Here is a 10045-nt window from a genome sequence, read left to right on the forward strand (position 1 = left end):
GTTTCCAATTCCCATCTGTACCGCTGTGCATCATCTGGTCTAGCCAGGTCTACAAGGCAGAATTGGGGTCCTGGTAGTTGGGGGGAGGAAGCGTTTAACAACTCTTTTTCTTTGCTTTGCTCTTTTTGCTTACCTTGTTAATGCTACATCAATATCTATAATCTAGGCTATCAAATTAATATCAGCAATAAAAGAAGAGGAACATAAAGGCAAAACATGGCAACTTAACTCTATACTGCTTAAAGATGCCTGGGTAGCTGAGGGAGCACAAGAACTGATTGCGACTGCATACGTCATGTTAAAGTGGTGGGGGGCTCTGATATATGTGATGCTGTTGTACAATTCCCCTGGATATGATTGAATGATGCAACTATTCAACTGTATGATATGTAAATTGTGTGCCAATAAAACTGCTGGGAAAAAAGACTGAGCAATAGATAAAATAAGGAAATTAAGAAATTCTTTGATACAAATGAGAACAATATCATAATTCTTAACCTTGAGGACACAGCAAAAGCAATTTACAGCCATCAATACACACATGAAAATAGAGGAAAAATCCATGACAAATATCTTAACACAACACTTCCAACAATTAGAACAAGAGCAACAGCATAAACCATCTACCAACAGAAAAAAGAAATACTAAAGATTAGTGCAGAAATAAACTGGAAAAACAAAAAAATGATGGGAGAAACTCAGCAATATGAGAAATTAGTTCTTTGAAAGGATTAATAAATTTGAAAAACCACCAGCAAATTTAACAAAGGAAAAGAAAGAGAAGATGCAAATACCTATAATTAGTGATGAAAAGGGCAATATCACAATGGTGCCAAATGAAATAAAAGGAATAATAACTACACTCGAAACAAGTTCGATAATCTATAAGAAATGGACAAATACCTAGAATTATACCATTTACCTAAATTAATCCTGACAGATGTAAAAACTCTGACCAGATTCATAAAAAAGAAGAAATTGAGAAGATCACCAGAAAACTCCCTTTCAGGAAAAGCCAAGAACCAGTTCTTTCTGGGGAAATTCTACCAAGTATACAGGGAACAGGTGTCACTCATTTTACACAGATTATTCCAGAATATGGAAAGGGGAAACAAACTCTGAAATGCATTCAATGAAGCAAGTATGACCCTGATAACAAAGCCGGGCCCAGATTCCCAAGGACAGGAAACTGCAAAGCATAATAACCCTCATGAACATAGATGCAAAATGCTCAACAAAATCCTGGCCGATAGAACCCAATACAATCATGCTTGATCTAATTGAACTTCGGATTGTTACAAGATTTGTAAGAGCTCCCAATAAAATGGAAAAATAATTTTTTTAACTAAAATCAGTTACAGGAAAAAATATTAACAATTCATCATGACCAAGTGATATTCATACTCAGCGTTCAAAAAACAATCAACATAATCCACCACATAAACAAAACCAAGAAAAAGAACCACTCTATCATATCAACAAATGCCAAAAATTCATTGGACAATATAGTGCGTGCTATAGCCAACTGAGACTTCAGACTGTTCTGTCACGATCTACCCCATCCTTCACAGGCCACACCAGAAGAACTCAATAGGAACACCACCAAGCAAACTGGGCTCTACCTCAAACTCACCTGAGTGGATTTAATGAACTGACGTACACCCTTGGAATTTAAGCTGAAGTTTCATAGTGTAAGAAGAAGCAGGTGATTCCATCAGAAGGTTATGGAGTTGGCAGTTATTAGACTTTGGTTCATATCTCTTGTTTGAGGGTGCTGAATGAATGAATGGAGGCTTGGTAGTACCATATATTTAACTATATTTATGGTCGCTGCTTTTTTTATGACACTTTTTAGTCTGACAGTCATGGTTCTGTCTTTGTGAATGAGTGTTATTAAAAGATTTGGCCTACTCCCCACCCTCATTGTTCATTTAAATAGTGTCCCGGTACTTAAGCTTTTAATCTGTGCATGTCAACAATTCATTTATTGCAATATGAAAAGCAAAATTACACATGTATAATTTCCTTTTGTTAACAGTGTTTTAAATTCCATACCATTAGCTAAATTAATGACATAATCAAAAGAATCACCTGTACCCCAAGGTGATGATTTGTAATAATCTCTATCATAAAATAACTATGTCTGTAAACCAGATATATATATCTGGTTCACTTTAGAAACATAATTATCATTTTATAATAGAGAGCTTTATAAATCATCACCCTGAGCCACAAGTGATTCTATTGATAGTGTCATTAATTTAGTCAATGGTATAGACTTTAATGACATTGCTGATGTCAGATGGATCTTGGCTCAAAGTAGAGAATACCAGAAAAAGGTTTGCTTGCGTTTCATTGACTATGCAAAGACATTTGGCTGTGTGAACCATAATTAACTGTGGCTAAACTTGAGAAAAATAGGAATTCCAAAACACATCATTTTGCTCATTCAGTATTCGTGGATGAATCAAGAGGCAGTGGTGCAAACAGAACAAGGGACTACTGCATGGTTTAAAATCAGGAAAGGTGTGCATCAGGGTTGTCTTCTCTCACCATACTTGTTCAGTCTGTGTGCTGAGCAAATCACCAGAGAAGCTGGCTTATATGAAGAAGAGTGTGGCATCAGGATTGGAGGAAGTCTTATTAACAACCTGCAGCATGCACTGAAAAGTGAAAGCGAGAGGGATTTGAAGCACGTGATGATGAGCAAGGATTTTAGTGCAGATGACAACTCAATGTAAAGAAGACCAAAATTCTCACAACTTGACCAATAGGTAACATCATGATAAATGGATAAAAGCTTGAAGTTGTCATGGATTTTGTCTTACTTGGATCCATAGTCGATGGTTATGGAAGCAATTGTCAAGAGATCAAAAGATATTGTATTAGATAAATCCGCTGCACAAGACTTTGTTAGAGTACTGAAGAGCCAGAAGGTTACTCTGAGGACTAAGATGCTCCTGACCCAAGCCATGAAGAGTGACAGGCTCAGAAACCTAAAGGGACAGTTCTACCCTGTCCTGTAGGGTCCTATGAGTTGAAATCAACTTGATGGCTGTGAGGGAGGGCCCTGGCAGGGGAGGTTGTAGGGAAATGGGGAGCTAATATCAATGAATACAAGAAATAAGAAAATGTTCTGAAATTGATTGTGGTGGTGAATGCACAACTTGTCTTAATATGATTGAGCTTTTAGTTGCATGATGTGTGAATTATATACCAATAAAACTCTCTCTTTATATATGTCTATTTTAGAAAAGCAAAAATATTTTATCTCTACACCACTCTAAAAGAAACTGTACCCAAGCAGTCAATACCTACCCCCTCGAAATGACTATTCTACTTTTTATCTTTATGAATTTGCCTATTCTGGTATTTCATAAAGTACGATAATATATTTTTCCTTTTTAGCTGACTTATTTCACTGAGCATAGTTTATGAATAATTCATGTCAAAACATATGCAGAATTTTATTTCTCTTTAAGACAATAATATTCCATTGTTGAGTCTTTGTAGCTTTTTATGTATAGGATTGTGTTGTCTACAAATAGGGAGAGTTTTGCTTCTTCTAAAAATAAAAATATAACTCAATTCCCCTGGTCTCAAATCCATGCTTTACCACTATTTAATAATATTTTCCAAAACAATCATTTTAAAATGCAGGAATGTTTACAGAATTTCTAATGTATGTGTGCCAATCCCTGTATTTACAGATAGATATGGTTCATAACTGATTTTACATTCTCAAGATGATCATTGAATAGAGACCCAAAGGGAAAAATCAAAACTGTACTGTTGTTGATTTATATCTACCCAATGTACAATAGAATGAAATACTGCCCAGGCCTATATCACCTTCATAATTGATACTCTGCTTGGGATCATTGTTGGAGCTACTGTGCTGGGTCTTCCTTCCTCTCCTCCACGAAGCCTGATGTTCTTCTCCTGAGACCGAGCCCTCTTGATAGCATGTCCAAAGAGCATGAGATAAAGTCTCTCCACCCTCACGTCTTAGATTCATTTGGGTATACTTCTGCCCAGAGATTTGTTTGTTATTTTGGCAGTCCATGGTATACTAGTATTTAAGATTATTTTCCAACACAATATTTCAAATATATCAACTATGTAACTTTTTCTTATTGTCTTACTTTTGCATTCATATGAGGCAATTGAAAAATACCATGATTTGGTCCAATTGCACCTTAGTCCTCAAAGTGATGTCTTAGTTTTTTTTAACATTTATTTTTTAAAGTCTTTTGCAGCAAATATGAGGTCAGCAGTTCAAAACCACCAGCTGTTCCGAAGGAGAAAGATGAGGCTTTCTACTCGCATCAAGAGGTATGGTTTGGGGAACGCACAGGGAGCGGTTCTATTCTGATCTGTAGCTCTCACTGTAAGTCAGAAATAACTCCATGCCAGTGAGTTTGGTTTTGAAACAGACTTGCTGAAAGCAATTTACTGTTTTGTTTCTTGCCTACTGCTTCTATGAGCATTGATTGTGGACCCAAATAAAATAAAATTCTTGACAACTTTAATCTCTCTTTGCCATCCATCATCATGATTTTATTTTGTGAGGATACTTGTTTTCTTTATGTTGTGGGGTAATCGACTCTGAGCACTGTCGTATTTGATCTTCATCAATAAGTGCTTCAAATTCTCTTCATTTTCCTCAAACAAGGTTGTGCATATTAAAGATTGCAAAGTAGCCTTCTTATAATCCTGATGTCATGTTCTTCTGTATATAGTTAAGCTTCCTATCTTATTTGCTCAGGTACATATTAAATAAGTAGAGTGAAAAGGTGTAATCCCGAAGTATGGTTTTTCAGATGCCGTCATCACTGCCTTTTGGCTATGTACACAGTCCTCATGAGCACAATTAATTATTCTGGAAATCTAATTTTTCAGAGTGTTATAGGTAATTTAGTAATATCTACACAATAGAATGCCTTTGAGCAGTCAATAAAATACAGGTCAACATCATCCTGTTTTTCTCTACTTCCAATGAAAACCTATCTGAAGCTAGCAATTATATCCCTCAGTCTGTCTTTTTCAAAATCCGTTTTGAATTTCTGCCAGTTTCTTGTTAATATACTGTTGCAGTCATTTTTAGCTATCTTTCCCCAAAATTTATTTGCACGTTACAGTAAGGAAATTGTTCAAAATTGTATTATTCTGTTTGGATCACTTTTGTTTGGAGTAGGCTTAAATATTAATCTAATCCTGTTGGTGGTCAGATATCTGCTTTCCAAAATGTCTGGCATCCATAGATGAGAGCTCCAAAATTGACATCCATTTAAGGAAACACCTCAATTGCATTTCATTCATTCCCGAAGACTCATTTTCCACCAAAGCCTTCAGGGCAACTTGGACTTCTTCCTTTATTAATAATGGTTCTTGATCATCTGCGCACCCCTCACATGGACTGACTCTTTTTGGTACAGTGAGTCTGTCTATTCCTCCCATCTTCTTTTGATGTTTCCTGTACCTTTCAGGATTTTGCTCTAATTTAGAAACCTTCAATATTGGAATTGGAGGCTTCAATTTTTCTTTACCTCTTCCAGTTTGAGAAATGGCTAGTGCATTTTTCTCTTTTGGTTTTCTAACTACAGGTCTTTACACATTTTACCCTGATGCTTCACTTTGTCCAAGGAGAGCTACTGTCAAGTTCTGTTACACCGTCACTTCATTCCTTGGCTTTAGCTTCTCTGCATCTAGAGTGAGTTTCAGAGTCTCCTCTCACATCCACATTGGTCTTTTCTCTTTCCTGTCGTGTTAAAATGACCTTTTGCTTTCTTCATGTATGCTGTCCTTGATGCCATGCCATAAGTCACCTGCTTTTGGTCATTTGTGCTCAGTGACTCATATTTATTATTGAGATGGTTTTCAAACTCAAGTGAAATATCTGGCTTCCCTGGACTTATTTGCTTCAAATTTCAACTTGAATGTTTAAATGAACAACTGATGGTCTATTTTTCAGTTGGCTCCTGGCCTTGTTCTGAGCTAATGACCTTGAGCTTCCCGGCATCCCTTTCTATATCTGTAGTCAATTTGATTCCTGTGTATTCCATCTGATGAAGTCCATGTGTATAGTCACCATTAATGTTGTTGTAAAAACATACTTAAACCAAGTAAGTCCTTGTTTTTTTGAAATTCTGCACCTGATCTCTTACATCTATTCAGTCCTCAATGGCACGTGTTCTAACTATTGAAAATTCATCATTTCCAATATAGTCATTCCAAGCACAAGTACTTGTCATTGCATTTTGTTTACAAGTTTAATCAATATTATACTGCAGAAATTGGTAAGAATCATCAATTCCTCCATCTTTGGCATTAACATTTGATGTGTAAATTTGATTAACACCTACTGCTATGGGCCAATTCCAACTCATATCAGACAGGGTGAACCTATCAGACAGGGTAGAGTTGCCCTTGTATATTTCTGAGACTGTTTATTGGAGTCAAAAGACGTCGGTCTCTCATGGAGTGGTTTGTGGTTCCAAACTGTTGACTTGACAGTTATTATAATCACTATGTAAACCATTATAATGAAAAAGTAAAATATATAATAAAAAATTAAGGTATTATAATGAAAGATGCAACCCTAGAGTTAGAAAACCCAGCTCATCCCCACCATGCCACCAGGGTTCTTTAAATTTGATTCATGCTCACATTAATTCATCTTCTTTCTTGGTGTAAGGATATTATGACCGCATTTGTCCTTTTGACAGTGAATGTGACGCCATGCCCCATGCAGCTGTCATTCCAAACGGCCAAGACTAGTCCATTTCAGGTCACTACACCTAAGATACCTATCTTAATGCAGTCCATTTCATTTTGGAAGACTTCCAATGTTTTACAATCTATGTCATTAATAGATATCTGCTGCTATTACTTCTCATTTTGAGTCACAGCTCATCCACAAATGAAATCCGGGAGTTTTTATCCATGTCATTATGGAGGGCTCGATTTTTTGAGAAAGCAGCTCCCGGGCATATTTTGAGTTCCTTCTGACCTGCGGGCTCATCTTCTGGCACTACCTCTGACAATGTTCTACATTTATTCATAAGATTTTGTGAGGTTAATTCATTAGAAGTGGACAGCCTATTCTTTCGTGGTAGTTATAGTCTTAGTCTGGAAGCGCTACTGACATTTGTTCACTTTAGATGACTAGGCAGTTAGATTTTATGTCAACTTGCACCTGTGTGAAAGTGTGGGAGGGAGCACAACCTACTAATTCGGTCAGTCTAATGATGCCTCCTTGGGTTGGGGAGGGGGGGGATGTTAAATAAGAAAGAACTTATATGAAAGAGAGAGCATCTTCCCTCTTGCCCTTCATCCTTGCTGGGCCTCTGTCTTCCCCCAGGGATTGTCTCATGGGGGCTGCTGACACTGGAAGCCAACCTCAGTGTGGTTGGTACCTTGCCATGTCCCCACTGACCTTAGATCCACATGACTCTGCACCCTCAAGATTTTGATCACCATGCATTCTACTTCAACTTTCTGAGTCATCAAGCCTTTCTGAATCTGAGAGGGCTCTGGGTAACATCAGACTTGGATTGAACTAGGCTATGATGCTTTCTTGATACAAAATTACTTATTGACATAAAGTTCTTTCTTATATATATATGAGTGTCACTGACTTTTTTTCTCAGACAACTCAGAATAACACAATGATGATGGAGAAGCTTAATATCATCAAATAAAACAAGTTCAGCCCAAGTGTGGACAGATCATCAATGCTCATGTGCAAGTTCAGGAAGGAGATCAAGAAAATTAAAACAAATCCATGATTGCCAAAGTACTACCTGAATTTTGAGAACATCTCAAGAATAATTTTCTGCATTGAACACTACCACACAAGAGCTGTGGGATGACATGAAGAACATCATACATGAAGAATGCGAAAGGTCATTAAAAAGACAAGAACGGAAAAAAAAATACCAAAGTGAATGTAAGCTAAGACTCAGAAACTTGCTCTTAATTGAAAAACGGCTAAGACATATGAAAGAAATGATGAAGTCAAAGAGCTAAACAGATAAATTCCAAGGGCATCTCAAGAAGAAAAAGTAAATATTTTTAATGAAATATGCAAAGACCCAGGGTTAGAAAACTTTTTGGTTACTCACCCAGCGTATCTTAAACTGAATGAACTCGAGGGGAAAAAATCAAGCCTTGAGTTGAGATATTGAAAGATTCTAAGGGAAAAAATATTGAAAGATGCAGAAACATCAAAAGTAGATGGGAAGAATAGACATAGGTATTGTACCAAAAAGAACTAGTATACATTTAACCATTTCAAGATCCAGCTTATGGTCAAGAACCGATGGTACTGCAGGAAGATGTTCAGGCTGCATGAAAGGCATTATCCAGAAAACAAAGCTCCAGAAATGGATGTAATATCAATGAAACGCCTCAGTAAGTTGATAAAACACTAGAAGCATGTACTTGTCTATGGTAGGAAATTTTGAAAACAGTTTCTTGACCAAAAGTTTCTGAGTGGAAGAGATCCATATTTGTACAGTTTCCCCCCAAAAAAGTGATCCAACTGAATGTGAAAATTAAACAATAATATCATGAATGTCACATGCAAGTAAAAGTTTGCTGACCTTCATTGAACAACAGTTACAGCCATGTATTTACAGGAAGATGCCAAAAATTCAAGCACGATTCAGAAGACATGGAATAAAAGATATTATCGTTGAGGTCAGATGGATCTTCACTGAAACATTGTATTTCATTGCAAAGTCTTTTGACTCTGTGGAACATAACAATCTAAATATGGCCTTGAGAAGAATGGGAATTCCACAACACTTCATTATGCTCATGTAGAATCTGTACATGGACCAAGAGGTAGTTACGTGAACAGAACAAGGGAATAGTACATAGTTTAAAATCAGGAAAGGTATATGTCAAGGTTCTATCTTCTCACCGTACTTTTAAAATCTGTATGCTAATCAAATAATTAGAGAAGTAATTAATAAAGAAGAATGAAGCATCAGGTTAAGAGGAAGAATGCTTATTAACAACCTCTAATGTGTGGATGACATAATCTTGATTGTAGAAAGTGAGGAAGACTTGAAGTATTTGCTGAAGAAGATGGACAGCAATCTCAGTTTGAATGATACTTCAGTGTAAAGAAAACAAAAATTCTGGACCAGTAGATAGAGATAACATCATGATACATGGAGAAAACATTAAGGCTGCAGGAATTTTGTCTTGCTTAGCTCCACAATCAACCTTCAAAGAAGCAGCAGTCCCGAGATCGAAAGATGTATTACATTGGGTGAATTTGCTGCAGAAGACCTCTTTAAAGTGCTAGAAAGCAAGGATGCTACTTTGTGAATTAAGATACATCTGACCTGAGCCCTGATATTTTCATTCACCACATGTGCACGTGAAAGTTAGGCATTAAATAAAGAAGACCATTGCCTCTTGGCCTTTGACAAAAACCAAGTGTAAGTAAATGAAGAAAACCAAAGAAGAATCAATGTATCTGAATTGCTGTGCTGGTGAAGACTATTGAAAGTCCATGGACTGCCCAAAGAATAAGGTCATCTGTCTTGGAAGAAGTACAACTCTAAGGAAGAATGCTCCTGAGAGTCAAGGATTGTGAGATTTAGTATCATGTACTTTGGACATGTTATCAGGAAAGACCAGTCTCTAAAAAGGACATCATGCTTTGTAACGTGTAGGGGAAGCAAAATACAAGAAGACCGTGGACAAGATGGGTTGACATAGTGGCTGCAAGAATGAAGTCAATCACAGCAATGCTTTCAATGATAGTGCAGAAACAGAGGGTGTCCCATTGTGTTGCATATAGACTTACATTACCAATCAACTTGAAGACAGTTAATGATAAAAACAATAACAACAAAAATAGCTTACCCAATCCTAACATCTAGCTGGTAGCATAGTGGTTACATGTTAGGGTACTTACTGCAGGGTCAGCAGTTTGAAATCACCAGCCACTCTGGGAGGGAAAGATGAAGCTTTCTACTCCTGCAGAGTTACACTCTCAGAAACCCACAGGGGCAGTTTTCCCCGT

The sequence above is a fragment of the Echinops telfairi genome, unplaced genomic scaffold (assembly GCF_000313985.2).
Source record: "Echinops telfairi isolate 266 unplaced genomic scaffold, ASM31398v2 ScPeMD7_7468;HRSCAF=8506_0, whole genome shotgun sequence".
Taxonomy (NCBI): Eukaryota; Metazoa; Chordata; class Mammalia; order Afrosoricida; family Tenrecidae; genus Echinops; species Echinops telfairi.